At 38.2% G+C, this 19,653-nt stretch overlaps 1 long non-coding RNA gene across 3 annotated transcripts in view; it reads left to right on the top strand.

Moving 5' to 3' along the window:
* Positions 1 to 19,653, top strand: part of LOC137204792 (uncharacterized) — a 135,439-nt gene that overhangs the window by 92,093 nt on the left and 23,693 nt on the right. For 2 of the 3 annotated variants that reach the window (XR_010933837.1, XR_010933838.1), the window contains exon 3: positions 15,332 to 15,538. This is a non-coding gene — a long non-coding RNA (uncharacterized lncRNA). Of the gene's footprint in view, positions 1 to 15,331; positions 15,539 to 16,297; positions 17,401 to 19,653 lie in introns of those variants that run through there. The other variant, XR_010933836.1, reaches the window with a different exon arrangement.

The raw sequence follows: 19,653 nt of genomic DNA, 5'->3' as shown, positions 1-19,653 counted from the left end.
GGACCTCTGCTCTTTGCTATATTTGAAAATGAGATGCTTAAAGTAAAAAGAGAAAGAAAAGAGAGTATTCTACTAACTGCAGAAGAAACAGATTTCAAATCTGACTTAAAATGAAATGGAAGACTCCTGATAAAAGAAGAGCCAGTCATGCCAGAAAAAAAGACTAGTCCATGAAACGTGAACTAGTGCTAGCAGTGGCCAGCACGGGAAAGCAGGATCCTGCACACATTGTTGTAGACACAATCCTTTTGGAGGACAGCCCAGGAATACAGATCAAAATGATCCAGTTTCATTCTCTATAACTCAGGGAGCTCTTCTTGGGAAACTAACTGCTAAGAAATCAGTCAAGAGATGGAATAATCTTGGGCTTCCCTGGTGGCGCAGTGGTTAAGAGTCTGCCTGCCAACGCAGGGGACAAGTGTTCGAGCCCTGGTCCGGGAAGATCCCACAGGCCACAGAGCAACTAAGCCCATGCGCCACAGCTACTGAGCCTGCTCTCTAGAGCCTGTGAGCCCGCGTGCTGCAACTACTGAAGCCGGCATGCCTAGAGCCCATGCTCGGCAACAAGAGAAGCCACCGCAATGAGAAGCCCATGCACCACAACAAAGAGTAACCCCTGCTCGCTGCAACTAGAGAAAGCCCACGCGCAGCAACAAAAACCCAAAGCAGCCGAAAATAAAATAAATAAAAAATAAATTTTAAAAAAAAGGAGATGGAATAATCTCTATCATGTTCCTAAAAGTGGCCATTGTAATATTACGTATAATCATGAAAAACTAAGGAATGACCTAAATATGTCATGAGGGAACTTCTAATTGATGAAATATTATGTCATTATTAAAATCATACATATAACAATTAGCAATATAGAAAATAATGTTTAATATTAAGAGAAAAAAGTGACTTGAAAGTGTATATATCTTATTACTGCAACTTTGTGTAAATGCATATTTATAAATATTTTACATAATTATATAGTTACAGACAATAAGGAAACTGGGAATAAACAACTGGGTTTTGTCTGAAACGATCATGAGTAAAATTTCTTTGTAATGTTCTCTATTGATGCTTAAAGAATAAATACGAAATTAAAATGCAAACACATATGAAGTATAATGCTGAAAATAATCAAGCAACTTAAGTTTTAACAAACTGAGAGTTTAAATTCCTACTGGATTTTGTTAATTCTTAGAGGATTTTTTAACACCTTTCTGCTGGTACTGATATGACTACTAAAACAATGTACATTTCACGTATGTGATAGGAACCCCGTATGTTATGACTTGGCTGGTTTGAAGTGAGAAAATATTTTGCTGATTTTTTTTTCCATTTAGAAAGTGGAAAACAGTTAGTTGTTCAGCAGTTAATTACTATAAAGAGTGGAAGGCAGAGTAGAACCCAGCATGTACTGAACACCTACTACAGTATGTAGGCTTTTTTTTTTTAATTGAGAACTTTATTTGAAAGGTGGTACGATCTTTTTTCTTTCTTTCTTTCTTTTTTTTTTGGCTGTTCCAGGCGTTTTGCAGGATCTTAGTTCCCTGACCAAGGATCAAACCTGTGCCCTTGGCAGTGAAAGCACGGAGTCCTAACCTCTGGACTGCCAGGGAATTCCCATGCAGTACATAGGCTTTTTAAAAACATATGACTTCTCATTGAAAAGACTACAGAAAAATATTCATGATACTAAAGTATAAATATGTACCCAATACCACTCTGGTCAGGCACCATGCTAGCCTCTACGAATTCCACAAACCACAAACGTAGACCGGAAAGGAGATGTGTCCAGTCATGTGTAGATCAAGCGTTCCCTCGCTGCTGACTTTTGGAGCAGATTTCGACCTGCCGCTCAGCAATGTGACCCCACAAAGCAGACCTGAGCTTAGTGGATCCAAGGGTTGGTCCAGCCACCCAACCGCAGAAAACAGCAAAAGACCAACCTGAGACCACATGACGTCCTCCCAATGCCAAGAGGAACCATAAGGACAGACAGCACCTTGGGAAGGAAGAAGGGCAAGGCCACCATGATAAGGATTTAAACTTAGAATTCATGGGAATATTTAACCTCAAAAAGAGATCTGAAATCAAAACAGACCATTTGAACTGGAGGAGGTAGAGAAACCATTGGTTGGCAGTACATATCTTTTCCCCTGCTACCCAGACTAGTAAGGTGGGGTGGGGAGAGGAGACTTCGAGCTTACAGGAACATTGGGTAGGTGATAGAAAATGAAGCTAGTCTCTATTTATCTAAGCAGTATATGAATACCTTTCTAGATTATGGGCTCTCTTAAAGCATAAATTACATTTTATTCTTTTACATATCCCCCATTAGAAAGTAGCACAGTTGCCCCGATAGTTATTCAAGAAGTGGCACTGAATGAATAAATTATGAGTTGGAAGGATCAGAGAAGTGTCCTAATCCATCACTCTGATTTCAGGTAGACTCACATAATTCAGCACAGAAACCTTTTTCTTGGGTTCCTGGCGTATTATAATGGGATTTGCTCATGGCCAGTTGAAAAGGAAGATAAGTCATTTTCCACTAGGCCCACATTTCCTTTCCTTTCGACTTGCAGAGTTTTTTGTGTTTCTTTTTTACTTACTATTAACAATTTTCTGTTCTTCCTCTCCCCACCCCTCATATCAACTTACACTTCCAACTAAGAAAACACTAAAGGAAAAACTTGATTGTAAGGAGGGTAAATTATCACCACCCTTGTTTGTTTGGATTTGTCAGAGGAACTTTAGTTTCCTTCTTTCCAATGAGAGGCACCTCCAGATTACCTTTTGAGTATTTGAGTCCTTCTGATGTACTAGCAAATCAATTTTATATGTTGATCAAAATATAAAACATACCATATACACAATCTTCCAGCTTCATCAAGTTTTGTTTTGCAATTTTTTTTCTCTTTGGTCTTGTTTATTTGCTGTTCTTTGTTTGTTTGTTTGTTTCCTTTTTTCTTTTAAAGAAAAGGAAGAGACTTCCCTAGTTGTACCTACTCTAGGGACATTTATTTGGAATGAAATAAGAATGACTTGTAATTATAGTTTAATGCCTCAAAATAGAAAAATGCCAAATTGCTTAACCAAATGACGATTTGGTTGGGATTCCGGAGTTACTTCTAAGTCAAGGCCTTGGGAAGTCTGAACCATTGCTTATCTTTAATTTATCGTTCTCTGCTAAGAGCAGCACTGAACTGTTTGCTCACGTTAAAATTTTGGCTCAAGAAAGTTGTGCGTCACAAAACAGACTTCAAGACAAACTCACATTGCATTCCTTTTCTTAGTTGTGACATCTGTTTTTCTCAACTAAAAACTCCCCCATTTTGGTGTATCTAATTCCAGTTAACAGAGCCATCATCTACAGAAGTGTGGTCTAAGATAAAGGCAGAGTGTTGGATGAGCTCTCCTGAGATTTCTGAGCTCTTTCATTTCTTCTTTTCTTATTTTGGCCTTATAAAATGTGGCCTCTCACCAGAAGTGATCTGGAACATTTCAGCATTCTAGTCTGTGTAATTTAAAAGATGCATATATCTCCAACTTTAGAGTAAAATATCCTGATGTAGAACTATGTCTTTCTCGAGTTTTCTCAAACTTCCAGACCTTTGGCATTTTAAGTAAAGATCATTATGAAATGAAATTTTCCCTTTGTACCTGGATTTGTACCTGGACCAACTGAGCTTGTTTTTCCAGGGAACCAGAAGGTGACAGAGGTGACCATGGGGCACTGAAGGCACTGTGGCTTCATTCCATCACTCAGCAAGATACTCCCCCATGAGGAAGCACATCACACAGGGGCCTCTGAAGAGAGATTAGTAGAGTTACTGTCTATAAAGGTCAGGACAAGGTGAGGAGACCACAAACACCTGGAGGCTAGGAACAACAGGGTCAGGAGGAGGGATTGTTGCCACCTTGGGGCTGAAGAGGCAAGGGGAATAAGCAGTTCCCAGAACCTAAAGACAAAGAGCAGAGACAGAGAGACACATGTAGAGAAGGCTGTTGGCAAGAGCTTGGCCTATAGTGGAAGGATGTGGCCAGTCCAGAGTGGACTTATCATTGAGCTTGACACCTGGGTTCAAAGGACAGGGAACCTGTTGACACAGGTCAGATTCTTAGAGAAATAGCAGGGTGAAGCCTGGATCTGAAGGAGCAAATAGGCAAGATAAAAATATATATATATATAGTTGGGATTGAGCCCTCAAATCCAGGGTCATGGCCATTGCTAATCCATAGCCACCTCCACGTGCAATGGAAAAAATATAAGTTGCCATGGATGGGTAGACACAGACCTATTAGTCCATAGGATTGTGCTTCTATGAGAATTTTAAAAAGACTGTCCTGCTTCCAGAAAATACAGCCCAATGCCAGAGTGCACAACTTGGAAAGCAGGTAGTGAGCTGGAGTCCAGTCCGCATGGACGCCCTTTGCTGAGCAACCCAACCAAGACTACCAGGAGTGGGCTCTGATTGATCTGAGTCAATTGAAGTAATGGAATCTCCTTGTCAAAGTTTTTGGTTCAGTGATGGATACAGAACCCAGCCCAAGACAATCAGCATCTGACTATGCCCTGGTCATAGCCAGTGGTTCAAGGGCAGGTATATGGCTGACAATAGCCTCATAGAAGTGAAGTTCAGGACTTTCGGTCCATGACTGCTGAAGAAGTTGTTTCTCCTGTCCCAGAAATATATGCCGAAGCGTTTGCTCCTGGAAAGTTCTAGCACTTATAGTAAGGGAACCAGCCTAAAAATAGGCTTGATGCCCAGAGGGAGAAAATGGAGAAAATCATTCACAACAATGTCACGAGTGTCAAAGTCGAATTATGTCTGAAGGCTGCCCTGTCTCTGTATTTTTCAATTACATTGGTCAATAAACTTCCTTTAGGTTTTTAGCTAGATAGAGTCGGGTTTTCTGTTGCTTACAAACAGAGACTTATTATAGTTCTTCTTGCCCTCTCAGTCATGAATAACTTAGGGTTTTTTTAATTTCTTCACTATCCCAACCATATGGGGCTAGGAAAACAAAACAAACAAAAAGAAAACATCTATTCAACCCAGAGTATATCTTCAGCTCAACCCTGATGGATTTTCAGTCATTCCTGTATGTCTGCCCTTATTGGTGTCCACTTAAAAGTAAACGTGCCAGGAAATTTCTTGTACACACCCCCCGAGTCATATTCTCTTTCTGACATCGTCATTAGCGTGACTGCTATGATAATATCTTTCATCATCTATTATAACAATTGTATTTGCATTTGTACACATTGCCTCCTCTGAGTGAACACCTACCCAAAGTATCCTTTTCAAGCCCACAGCTGGATTTTCTTTTGGTTATTTGCATATTTTGCATTTAACTTGCTTACACACAAGTGTGAAGGTATAACTTATTAGAGACACTGCTATAAGAGGACATCAAAAAACACAAATTGAGGTTTAGTAACTCAGGAATTTGGTTAGTTTTAACTATCAGGTGTTAGAGTCCAAAAGTAGATTAAAATGTGTTAGCCTTAATGTCCATAATGATGAGAGTCTGTCTGAACACTTACCAGCCTCCCTGTATGTAATTTTGATCTCTTTAAAAAAACTCACTTCCATACCACCCCTCAGGAGCTGACAGCTACCCTGCTGACTGGAGAGGGACTGACCCATAATAAAGCCTCCACAGATATTAGTAAGGCCCTGGCTTCACAGAATTGTGTTCAGGATCCTTAAGAAATGAGATAAAGTCTCAAGTGTCTTGCTTGGTTTCCAACCAGTCTCTCTGGTTTTCTCCCTTTCTCTTCCATGCCTTACAGTTTACTTTCCAGCATCTTCTTTACACAATTCTTTTTTCTGTCTGTGTCCTTCCTACATGGCTTCCCTCTGCCTGGAATATTTTCTCAGCCTTTCCTCCATAAGCTTCCCAGCTTTACCTGGCCAACTCCTACCCGTGCTTTAGGCTTTGTTACCTGGCACTCCCTCCATGAAACTTCCCCTTTTACTCTTCTAGTAGTTGCTCTTCCTTCGTGTTCTCTCTTTATTTCTGTCCCTGCAATCTGCTATGAGTATATCTTTATGCGTGAACTTGCCCACTAAACTGAATTTCAGTGATGACAGGGACAATGTTTTATTTCCCTTTGTGTTCCCAGTGACCATCAGAAAGACAGCCAGGCCCTTAAGGGATTCCACATACAAAAGAAGATTTTTATCTCCAAAAACACTAGATTTAACCTCATAAAATATGGCTGAGTCAATTAAGGAAACAATTAGATTGTATTCAAGATAGACATTGAATTGAAATTCTTTATGAACTGTGAGTGGGGTTGACAAATTTAAATTCAAATAAGATTTTCAACTAACATTTAAAACTGGAAGTAGTATTTTGTTTTCCTAGATACTGTCATAAACAATTTTTTTCCTATAACTCCATAATCAGATTCCAAATACTATGGGCAACTGCTTTGGGTTACTGCTTCAAACAACAACAGCAAAGACAAAGACAAAAACCACTATTACAAAGCATACTTCAAAAATCTGTCATACAAAAAAAAAATTCTTGGTGAAAAACGTTAATTCCGAATTCTGAGAGGCTCGATTCCATCTGCTTAGCTGTCATCTACGTTGGGCAGATCTTATAAGGGAAATTTAAAAGTGGAATTAAAAGGCAGTCTGATTATTCTTAGGATGAAGTCTTTGTAGTTGAAACCAGTCAAGAAACTCTTTCTTATCGAAAGCACGGAACACGCATAACTGGCTTGTCTGAGACTTTTGACCTAGTAGGCAAGGAGACTTCCTATCACCGCAGACTCTTAGTGGTGGTAGAGCAGACCTGAGCACTGGACCAGAATGAGTGTCCACTATGAGGCCAGCCATGGGGACTGTGTGGTCGCTGTGCTGGGGGCACTATGCAGAACAGCAGACAGGCACAGGTGGTCAGCTCTACTAGGGAGATATGGCCGGGGGACTATTGACCCTTGAGGCAAGGCTGGGATCCCTTCCTGGTTAGGAACACCATTGCTGGCCTTAGCGTGCAGATGGCTCTGTACATGGGTGAAAAGCACAGCATCTGGCTGAGAAAAAGTGATAAAGTGGTGGCTGGGGCAGAGAACATTTTTAGGGGTAAAGACAGTCAACCCTATTTCTTATAAATAACTAGACACTGGGGCAAAGGGAGGAAGCCCACAAGGCCCCATAGCCGATTGTCAGAGACCAGCTTGAGAGTCAAGGGGAGAACACAGAAGGCTGGACCACTGAGGCAAAGGAATGAGGGAACCAAGACTACCTGTTGTCACCCCAGGTCACTGAGTTTAGGACAGAGACATTGGAGACTGACCACATTATTCTCTACTCTGATTAGTTACATACATGTCCAGGATCATTAAGAAAGTATGCATATAATTTGCCTAGAATTCCATTTTGATTCTTTTCAACTATTACCCTCTTATTCCTAAAATTCCATATTAAAGTTACTAGAAACTGTTCTTTAAGAGAGAAAAAAAGCTGCCGATTTCATCATGATATATTGTCAACTGTAAGAGGCAAACTGATTATGGAGATATTAAAAAAATAAAAAGAATGTCTTAGAACATATAAAATATGGTACCTGGACTCTTATCACTTCATTTTGACACTAATGTTTGGACGAATAGTAACGGGAATTACTCAACTAGGATGCTGGGTCCCCTAGAAGCGCTCCCTGCTGATGCCTAAACAGGTATCAGTCCAGATTGGACATTGCCATATCAGTAAGGTATCTAAAATGATGCCAGGGGCTTCCCTGGTGGCGCAGTGGTTGAGAGTCCGCCTGCCGATGCAGGGGACACAGGTCCGTGCCCCGGTCCGGGAAGATCCCACATGCCGCGGAGTGGCTGGGCCCGTGAGCCATGGCCGCTGAGCCTGCGCATCTGGAGCCTGTGCTCCGCAACGGGAAAGGGCACGACAGTGAGAGGCCCACGTACCGCAAAAAAAAAAAAAAAAAGAGACTAAAATGATGCCAAACAGGCTAAACCCATTTTATTTTTTTATTTTTATTTATCTATTTTTTGTTTGATTTTTTTTAAATTGAAGTATAGTTGATTTACAATGTTGTGTTACTTTCAGGTGTACAGCAAAGTGAGATATATATATATATATATATATATATATATATATATATATATATATATATATATATATATATATATATATATATATACTTTTTCAGATTCTTTTCCCATATAGATTATTACAAAATATTGAGTATACTTCATTGTGCTATATAGTAGGTCCTTATTGTTTATCTAATTTATATATAGTAGTGTGTATATGTTATTCCCAACAGGCAAAACCCCTTTTAAAGTGAGCATGAGGTATATTTTTTATTCAGCTATCACACAGTGTTTACTCCTTAGCCCTAGATAATATCAAACGTAGGAAAATTAAATTACAGTGTCTTACAATTGCTGACAATCTAGGCCAACGGTTCCCAACCTGACTGCACATCAGAATTACCCAGAAAACTTAAAAAAAAAATCTATTCCTAAAATTCAAAAGTTTTAATACAACCCCTATGGAGGAGAGTTCAGCAATATCCATCAGAATGTTTTTTGACCCAGAAGTCCCACTTTTAAGAATTTACCCCAAGTGATGAACTGCTACAGATACCAAAAAATCATATATAATAGGTTATTCACTGCAAAATATAGGAAACCAACCACCCAGGTCTATCCATAGGAGGCAGGTTGAAGAAACCCTGCTACATCCACACAACAGAGTACTATTTTATGACAAAGTTATAAAAAAAGAATGAGGATCATCTCTGAGAATGGGTATGGAGTGAAAAAATACAAGGTGCCTAAGAGTCTGCTACCATTTTTCTACATCTATATCTGCACAGATATAAAGTTGTTTTTTCCTTTATATATATGTAAGTAAATATATATGTATATATAGAGAGAAAAAGATAGGAAGATGGAACTAGAAGTGAATATAAATCATTCGCTATTTGAAGGCAGAAGGAGGAAGAATGGAGTGGTGACAGGAATTAAAAAGTATATGAGGCTCAGAGAGAGACCTTCAAGATGGTGGAGGATAAGATGTGGAGATTACCTTCCTCCCTACATATACATCAGAAATACATCTACATGTGGAACAACTCCTACAGAGCACCTACTGAACACTGGCAGAAGACCTCATACTTCCCAAAAGGCAAGAAACTCCCCACGTACCTGGCCGTGTAGCTGACAGGGTCTTGGTGCTTCGGCCAGGTGTCAGGCCTGTGCCTCTGAGGTGGGAGAGCCGAGTTCAGGACACTGGACCACCAGAGACCTCCTGGCTCCACAAAATATCAAACAGCGAAAGCTCTCCCACAGATCTCCATCTCAATGTTAAGACCCAGCTGCACTCAATAACGAGCAAGCTACAGTGCTGGACACCCTATGCCAAACAACTAGCAAGACAAGAACACAACCCCATCCATTAGTAGAGACATTGCTGAAAATCATACTAAGTTCACAGACACCCCAAAACACACCACTGGAGGCAGTCCTACCCACCAGAAAGACAAGATCTAGCCACATCTACCAGAACATAGGCACCAGTCCCCTCCACCAGGAAGCCTACACAACCCACTGAAGCAACCTTAGTCACTGGGGGCAGACACCAAAAACAACAGGAACTATGAACCTGCAGCTTGCATAAAGCAAACCCCAAACACAGTAAGTTAACCAAAATGAGAGAACACAGAAACACACAGCAGATGAAGGAGCAAGGTAAAAACCCACCAGACCAAACAAATGAAGAGGAAATAGGTAGTCTACCTGCAAAAGAAGTCAGAGTAATGATAGTAAAGGTGATCCAAAATCTTGGAAATAGAATGGAGAAAATACAAGAATCGTTTAACAAGGACCTAGAAGAACTAAAGAGCAAACAAACAATGATGAACAGCACAAAAAATGAAATTAAAAAGTCTCTAGAAGGAATCAATAGCAGACAAACTGAGGCAGAAGAATGGATAAGTGACTTGGAAGATAAAATAGTGGAAATAACTACCACAAAGCAGAATAAACAAAAAAGAATGAAAAGAATTGAAGACAGTCTCAGAGACCTCTGGGACAACATTAAACGCACCAACATCCAAGGTATAGGGGTCCCAGAAGAAGAAGAGAAAAAGAAAGGGACTGAGAAAATGTTTGAAGAGATTAGAGTTGAAAACTTCCCTAATATGGGAAAGGAAATAGTTAATCAAGTCCAGGAAACGCATAGAGTCCCATACAGGATAAATCCAAGGAGAAACACGCCAAGACACATATTAATCAAACTATCAAAAATTAAATAAAGAAAACATATTAAAAGCAGCAAGGGAAAAAAACAAATAACATACAAGGGAATCCCCATAAGGTTAACAGCTGATCATTCAGCAGAAACTCTGCAAGCCAGAAGGGAGTGGCAGGACATATTGAAAATGATGAAAGGGAAAAACCTACAGCCAGGATTACTCTACCCAGCAAGGATCTCATCAAGATTCAACAGAGAAATTAAAACCTTTACACACAAGCAAAAGCTAAGAGAATTCAGCACCACCAAACCAGCTTTACAACAAATGCTAAAGGAACTTCCCTAGGCAGGAAACACAAGAGAAGGAAAAGACCTACAATAACAAACCCAAAACAATTAAGAAAATAGTAATAGGAACACACATATTGATAATTACCTTAAATGTAAATGGAATAAACGCTCCAACCAAAAGCCACAGATTGGATGAATGGATACAAAAACAAGACCCGTATACATGCTGTCTACAAGAGACCCACTACAGACCTAGGGACACATACAGAGTGAAAGTGAGGGGATGGAAAAAGATATTCCATGCAAATGGAAATCAAAAGAAAGCTGGAGTAGCAATTCTCATATCAGACAAAATAGACTTTAAAATAAGGACTATTACAAGAGACAAAGAAGGACACTACATAATGATCAAGGGATCAATCCAAGAAGAGGCTATAACAATTGTAAATATTTATGCACTGAACATAGGAGCACCTCAATACATAAGGCAAATGCTAAAAGTCATAAAAGAGGAAACTGACAGTAACACAATCATAGTAGGGGACTTTAACACCCCACTTTCACCAATGAGCAGATCATCCAAAATGAAAATAAATAAGGAAACACAAGCTTTAAATGATACATTAAACAAGATGGACTTAATTGATATTTATAGGACGTTCCATCCAAAAACAATAGAATACACTTTCTTCTCAAGTGCTCATGGAACATTCTCCAGGATAGATCATATCTTGGGTCACAAATCTAGCCTTGGTAAATTTAAGAAAATTGAAATCGTATCAAGTATCTTTTCCGACCACAATGCTATGAGACTAGATATCAATTACAGGAAAAAATCTGTAAAAAAAACCAAACACATAGAAGCTAAACAATACACTACTAAATAACCAAGAGATCACTGAAGAAATCAAAGAGAAAATCAAAAAATACCTAGAAACAAATGACAATGAAAAGACAATGACCCAAAACCTATGAGATGCAGCAAAAGCAGTTCTAAGAGGGAAGTTTATAGCAATAAAATCCTACATTAAGACACAAGAAACATCTCAAATAAACAACTCTAACCTTACACCTAAATCAATTAGAGAAAGAAGAACAAGAAAATTCCAAAGTTAGCAGAAGGAAAGAAATCATAAAGATCAGATCAGAAATAAATGAAAAAGAAATGAAGGAAGGAATAGCAAAGATCCATAAAACTAAAAGCTGTTTCTTTGAGAAGATAAACAAAATTAATAAACCATTAGGCAGACTCATCAAGAAAAAAAGGGAGAAGTCTCAAATCAGTAGAATTACAAATGAAAAAGGAGAAGTAACAACTGACGCTGCAGAAATACAAAGGATCATGAGAGATTACTACAAGCAACTATATGCCAATAAAAAGGACAACCTCGAAGAAATGGACACATCCTTAGAAAAGCACAACCTTCTGAGACTGAACCAGCAAGAAATAGAAAATATAAACAGACTAATCACAAGCACTGAAATTGAAACTGTGATTCAAAATCTTCCAACAAAGAAAAGCCCAGGACCGGATGGCTTCACAGGCAAATTCTATCAAACATTTAGAGAAGAGCTAACACCTATCCTTCTCAAACTCTTCCAAAATATAGCAGAGGGAGGAACACTCCCAAACTCATTCTATAAGGCCACCATCACCCTGATACCAAAACCAGACAAAGACGTCACAAAGAAAGAAAACTACAGGCCAATATCACTGATGAACATAGATGCAAAAATCCTCAACAAAATACTAGCAACCAGAATCCAACAGCACATTAAAAGGATCATACACCATGATCAAGTGGGGTTTATCCCAGGAATGCAAGGATTCTTCAATATACGCAAACCAATCAATGTGATACACCATATTAACAAATTGAAGGAGAAAAACAATATGATCATCTCAATAGATGCAGAAAAAGCTTTCGACCAAATTCAACACCGATTTATTATAAAAACCCTCCAGAAAGTAGGCATAGAGGGAACTTACCTCAACCTAATAAAGGCCATATATGACAAACCCACAGCCAACATCATTCTCAATGGGGAAAAACTGAAACCATTTCCTCTTAGATCAGGAAAAAGACAAGGTTGCCCACTCTCACCACTATTATTCAACATAGCTTTGGAAGTTTTAGCCACAGCAATCAGAGAAGAAAAAGAAATAAAAGGAATACAAATTGGAAAAGAAGAAGTAAAGCTGTCACTGTTTGCAGATGACATGATACTATACATAGAGAATCCTAAAGATGCCACCAGAAAACTACTAGAGCTAATCAATGAATTTGGTAAAGTAGCAGGATACAAAATGAATGCACAGAAATCTCTTGCATTCCTGTACACTAATGATAAAAAATCTGAAAGAGAAATTAAGGAAACATTCCCGTTTACCATTTCAACAAAAAGAATAAAATACCTAGGAGTAAAGCTACATAAAGAGACAAAAGATCTGTACACAGAAAACTATAAGACACTGATGAAAGAAATTAAAGATGATACAAACAGATGGAGAGATATACCAAGTCGTTGGATTGGAAGAAGCAACATTTTGAAAATGACTATACTATCCAAAGCAATCTACAGATTCAATGCAATCCCTATCAAATGACCAATGGCATTTTTCACAGAACTAGAACAAAAAATTTCACAGTTTGTATGGAAACACAGAAGACTCCATGTACCCAAAGCAATCTTGAGAAAGAAATATGGAGCTGGAGGTATCAGGCTCCCTGACTTCAGACTATACTACAAAGATACAGTAATCAAGACAGTATGGTACTGGCACAAAAACAGAAAGATAGATCAATTGAACAGGATAGAAAGCCCAGAGGTAAACTCACGCACATATGGTCATCTTATTTTTGATAAAGTAGGCAAGAATTTACAATGGAGAAAAGACAGCCTCTTCACTAAGTGGTGCTGGGAAAACTGGACAGCTACCTGTACATGAATGAAATTAGAACACTCCCTAACACCATACACAAAAATAAACTCAAAATGGATTAAAGACCTAAATGTAAGGCCAGACATTGTAAAACTCTTAGAGGAAAACATAGGCAGAACACTCTATGACATCAGTCACAGCAACATCCTTTTTGACCCACCTCCTAGAGAAATGGAAACAAAAACAAAAATAAACAAATGGGACCTAATGAAACTTAAAAGCTTTTGCACAGCAAAGGAAACCATAAACAAGACAATAAGACAACCCTCAGAATGGCAGAAAATATTTGCAAATGAAGCAACTGACAAAGAATTAATCTCCAAAATTTACAAGCAGGTCACGCAGCTCAATATCAGAAAACAAACAACCCAATCCAAAAATGGGCAGAAGATATAAATAGACATTTCTCCAAAGAAGATATACAGACTGCCAAAAAACACATGAAAAGATACTCAACATCACTAATCATTAGAGAAATGCAAATCAAAACTATTATGAGGTATCACCTCATACCAGTCAGACTGGCCATCATCAAAAACTCTACAAACAATAAATGCTGGAGAAGGTGTGGAGAAAAGGGAACCCTCTTGCACTGTTGGTGGGAATGTAAATTGATACAGCCACTATGGAGAACAGTATGGAGGTTCCTTAAAAAACTGAAAATAGAAGTACCGTATGACCCAGCAATCCCACTACTGGGCATATACCCTGCGAAAACCATAATTCAAAAAGAGTCATGTACCACAATGTTCACTGCAGCTCTATTTACAGTAGCCAGGACATGGAAGCAACTTAAGTGTCCATCGACAGATGAATGGATAAAGAAGATGTGGCACATATATACAATGGAATACTACTCAGCCATCAAAGAAACGAAATTGAGTTATTTGTAGTGCAGTGGGTGGATCTAGAGTCTGTCATACAGAGTGAAGTAAGTCAGAAAGTGATAAACAAATACCATATTCTAACACATATATATAGAATCTAAAAAAAATTTTTTAAATGGTTCTGAAGAACCTAGGGGCAGGATTGGAATAAAGACACAGACATAGTGAATGGACTCGAGGACACAGGGACGGGAGAGAATAAGCTGGGACGAAGTGAGAGTGTGGCCTGGGCTTATATATACTACCAAATGTAAAATAGATAGCTAATGGGAAACAGCCGCATAGCACTGGGAGATCAGCTCGGTACTTTGTGACCACCTAGAGGGGTGGGATAGGGAGGGTGGGAGGGAGATGCAAGAGGGAGGAAATATGGGGATATATGTATATGTATAACTGATTCACTTTGTTATAAAGCAGAGACTAACACACCATTGTAAAGCAATTATATGCCAATAAAGATGTTAAAAAAATAAAAAAGATAGTATAGGAGCCTCTTCTGAGAACAACTTTTTTATAGTTTGGAGAGTTTTTGAGCCATGTAAATATTCACATATTAAAAAATAAAATTATACCAAAGGGGATGAAAACACCCTAATCTTTAATTCAATCAGAAAAAACTGAACACAATTTTATACTACTGTGATAACACGAACACACATTTTATAAAAAGGTTATTCAAATAACTCTTCAACATATTTCTCCAATATATACCCTTCATGAGATATTTTTCTCAGGGTACAGGAAAACAAAAACATTATGAACATTACTTGCAGGTTTGTTGTTGGTTCTTATTTTTGTGTGTGTGTCTATTGTAGGATAAAGCAAATGAGTAAATATTGGTGGTATTAGGATTCAAGTTTCTTATTGTGGGAAAAGCAGTATATAAATATGGAATGGGGAAGGTCAGGACCTCTGAGGTCTGTATTTGAAGTGGAGTTACCAGCATCAACTCATGATTTTAAAAATATATACATTCCTAGCTCTGTCCACTGAAGAGGCCCAGAAATGATGTTACCGAGAGGTAATGAACGTACCAGTGCCAAGACCTTGGTTTCAAAGTACTGTTCATCACTGAAAGGAAGGAATGTTACCTGGAAAAATGGCTGATTCCAGATCAGAAATCAGAGAATGTACAAGGTGAGCCTGGAACATCTTATGTCAGAAGCAAAGAAAGTGTGCAGAGAATGGTAAGTACAGTTCAAAAGGAAAAGCAGCAAGCATGAAGGGCCAAATATGGGACCATTTGGGAATTTTAAAAATTGGAAAAAAAAAACAATTGGATTTTAAACCATCTGTGGGTCCATAGAGATACTAAAAAAGGAGGTCTTTTCTTCACAAAAGAATGCCAGCTAATAAATGAAGAAGGAATAATAAAATTAGGAAATCACTATTTTGCAGTCTCCAATGTGGCTCAGACAAGGATCGTCAATGCATGCTAAAACCACTGGGTAAAATGTGTTGGGGAGTGTAATATTCACACAGTACCAAAATGTTATCCCAAAGATTACTTATTAATCATTTAGGAAAAAGCATACCTTTAAAATGAAAAAAAAAAATTGGCAGACATCCCCTGATGATTAGTGATGCTGAGCATATTTTCATGTGCCTGTTGGCCATCTGCACTTCCTCTTTGGAAAAATGTCTTTTCAATTCTTCTGCCCGTTTTCTAATCAGGTTGTTTGTTTTTTTGATGTCGAATCGTATGAGCTGTTTATATATGTTGGATATTAGTCCCTTATCGATCATATCATTTGAAAATATTTCTTCCATTCAGTAAGTTATCTTTTTGTTTTGTCGACGGTTTCCTTTGCTGTGCAAAAGCTTTTAAGTTTAATTAGGTCCCAGTATATTTTATTTCATAATATACTGTTTCGAATGTAGGGATTGTTTTCCATTTGGTAAAGATAAAGGTTGTGGCTCTTATGAATTCTTTTCTCCCTCTGCAGAACCAACTTACAATAATGGTATTACAGGTAGACAACCACATAAAAACCCACCACAGGAAGTGAATTGAAAAGTAGTCACAACAAGTAAACCAAAAAAAAAGCAAACTGAAACAATTCATGCATATGGACAAGAACCTTTGCTTTTTAATCCTTTTTTCTCTTGTAATAGTTAGCACAAGGCTTTTTATATGACAGGGGCTTGTCATAGTTTAAGGTCCAGCCCAGTTACTGAGGGTTACTGACTGACTCAGAATTAGGGCAATGTGGGGATAAAGTTCCCTGAACATGCAACAAGACAGAAAAGCACTTGATAATTAGGGCTAGAATTCCTAATTAGGAATAGAGCTCCCAGTGATAGATGCTACATCCCAAAGTGTGGGCCGACAGTGGGGATGGTAAATACCTGGTGTCATTCTGCCCCTTCCTTTTCAACACCCACTGTAGAAATCTTTTTTTTTTTTTTTTTTTTTGGCCACATCACGCAGCTTGTGGGATCTTAGATCCCCCGACCAGGGATTGAACTGGGGCCCTTGGCAGTGAAAGCATGGAGTCCTAACCACTGGACTGCCAGGGAATTCCTAGACATCAATTTTTCATCACCATATTTTTCCCTATTGGGTTGGAATGGGTTGGAACTTTGTCTCAACCCAGTGCTCAAAGTCACCACCAACAGTCAATTGAAAATACATTTCACAGGAATAAGAACTACAGTTTTAAAATTCTTGTTTCAAATGAAGGCTAGAAGTGCAAGCAGAGGAAGGGCTGTATCCCCACAACTTTGAGAGGAAGCTTGCCAGGCTGGCATCCAGGCAGGGATGAAAAATGCTCAACAGCCATTAAATCAGAAAGTGAACTAAAGTATGGAGGAACAGCAAAAAATAATTTCCTTCTACATTGCAGCGTGTAGCTTATATGACAAGCATACAGGTTGCAAACTAAGCAAGAACAAGAGGGCTGCCCCGCTTCATAGTGGCAAGTTGCTGCTGGAGATATCATAAAGCAAGTCTGAACCAGATGGCTACAAAGGTGTTATTTCAGGGTTTTCATGGGGCTGCTGGGATCTGCTAACCTGTGGTGTTTGAAATAAATTCAAGAGAATTCTTGATTATGGTTTCCCTGACTCCTTTATAAATAACTCCCATGCTTTTCCACTCTTTGAAATTCCACCATTATCATTTTTTTTCAAAACTAAGCTTTTAGGGGCAAAAAAAGGATATACCATAAAGTGGTTTGAAATTATATGTAAAATAACATGTTTTCAAGAAACGTTTGTGCAGTATTTTTTGTTTGCAAAATATTTTTTATTGCAAACATCCTAGCTAATTACCTTTCCTAGTTATTCAGGGGTTGGCTTACATTTATATTACATATGTGAAAAACAAGACAGAGAGATAAGTTCAACCTGAGTTAACTAAAATTTGCATGCTTCTTAGCCAATGGAAATTAAAATAACTTGCCCAAATTATACAGTAAATCAATCATCTGGACATGATGAAAAACCTTCAGCCTCTGAAGCTCCAACTCATTTGACTGAACCATTCTGTCTTTCATAAGGATTTTATGGCTTTGTATATATTGATTTTTTTCTTGAAAGAGTAAAGTCTCCCTTTCAAATTCCATAGTAAAGTGTTTATTTATCAAAACTAGAATTGTTGAGTATTTAGGAAATAAGGATATCATTTGTTTGTTCTGCATCTCTATCTCCTATACTCCCAACATCGCCATCTCTTTCTCCGTAGCTTATAAACATAAATTTGCCCAAGAGTCTTCAACTTTAGGAAATCTCCTGACTTTGTGACTTGATCTATGTATTACTTTATTACTCCTTTTCTTTTCAAATTTTTTGACAGAGTGGTCTGTGTTCACTGTCTTCCTTCTGGCACTACCCAATCACTCCTCAATCCACTGAAATTTACTCTTTCGAAATCAATCAACGGATATGTTCTATTAAAGTGTATCAATAGATCTTATGCAACTTGCATAACTGAAAAGTATACCAACTGCTGTACAACATAGCACCTGTAGTGTGGTACTACAATGTGCACTTAAAATTTTGTTAATAGAGTAGATCTCATGCTAAGTGTTTTTACCACAAAAAAATTAAAAGGGACACAGAGAAACTTTTGGAGGTGACAGATATGTCTATTATCATAATAGTAGTGATGTCTTTGCAGGTGTATGCATATGCCAAACCCAACAAATTGTGTGCATTAACTATGTGAAATTTTTTGTATATAAATTATACTTCAATATTTTTTTTAAAGTGTATCAATAGCCTCAATTATCCCCAACTCCAAAGGGCACTTTAAGAATCTATCTCTCAGGATCGACTGATGCATCTGACTTTGTTGAATTCTCTCTTTCTCCCTATTTTGGCCCCTGTCCATTCCTTCGTTATCGCTTTCATGAACTCCTCCTCCTTTGTCTCTTTTCTAAATGTTGGAGTTTCTGAGTTCCATCTTTGGTTCACTGTTTTTTTCATGACAGAGCTTCTCTTTGGACTGTCATCTACTCTCAGGATTTTAACTATTTCTGTATCCTAGTGATTTCCAAAACTAAATCTCTATCCATGACCTTTTCTCCAGGTTTCAGACTCCTATTTACAAATTCCTGTTAGACATTTCCAATCTTGTGAGATCCACAGGCTAATATGCAAAGAACATTTTACCCTCAATCCTGTTCCTTTCATATTCCCTGTCATTTAATAAATCAACATTCACCAAATCTTAAACCTGAGAGTTTTCTAGTCTTCCATATTCAATTAATCAACAAGTTCCTTCAGTTATGACTCCTAAGCTTTTATCAATCTTGTCTTCTCTGCATCTACTATCTCCAACATAGTTTAGTTTCTGATAATTTTAATTCTGTTCTACTTGAGTTTCTTGTTTCTAGTCTTGACTTCTTCAAATTTATCCACTGCACCAAAGCCATAATGACCTGTGTGAAACAAAAGCTGACAATCATTCTTCTTCTTACAGCCCCCAAAGCTCTCCTAGGACAGAATAAAGTCCAAGCTTATAAAAGTGGCTACAAAGACCTTCATACCCCTGCTTCCATTACCAAAATGTTTACCAAAATGTTTATAGTTTCCCATTCACGTAGAACTTTATTAATATTCTTCTGGTCTCTCCCCATGGCAGTTATTAGTACTATTCACCACCATTTCTAAATATTCTCCTCCTGTTCCATAGTAGGATAGCATTCCCTACTTCCTTGAAGTTAACCATGATCGTGTGACTTGCTTTGACCAATGAAAGGTGAGTAAAAGCAACGTGTGTCACATCTAAGCAGAAGCTTTTAGGACCAGATGTGCGATTTTCCATCTCCCTTCCTTCTGCCATGGCAACTAGCTACAT

The sequence above is a fragment of the Pseudorca crassidens genome, chromosome 13 (assembly GCF_039906515.1).
Source record: "Pseudorca crassidens isolate mPseCra1 chromosome 13, mPseCra1.hap1, whole genome shotgun sequence".
NCBI lineage: Eukaryota > Metazoa > Chordata > Mammalia > Artiodactyla > Delphinidae > Pseudorca > Pseudorca crassidens.
The sequence above is the reverse complement of the archived record's forward strand: the minus strand, read 5'-3'. Positions and strand labels throughout refer to the sequence as shown.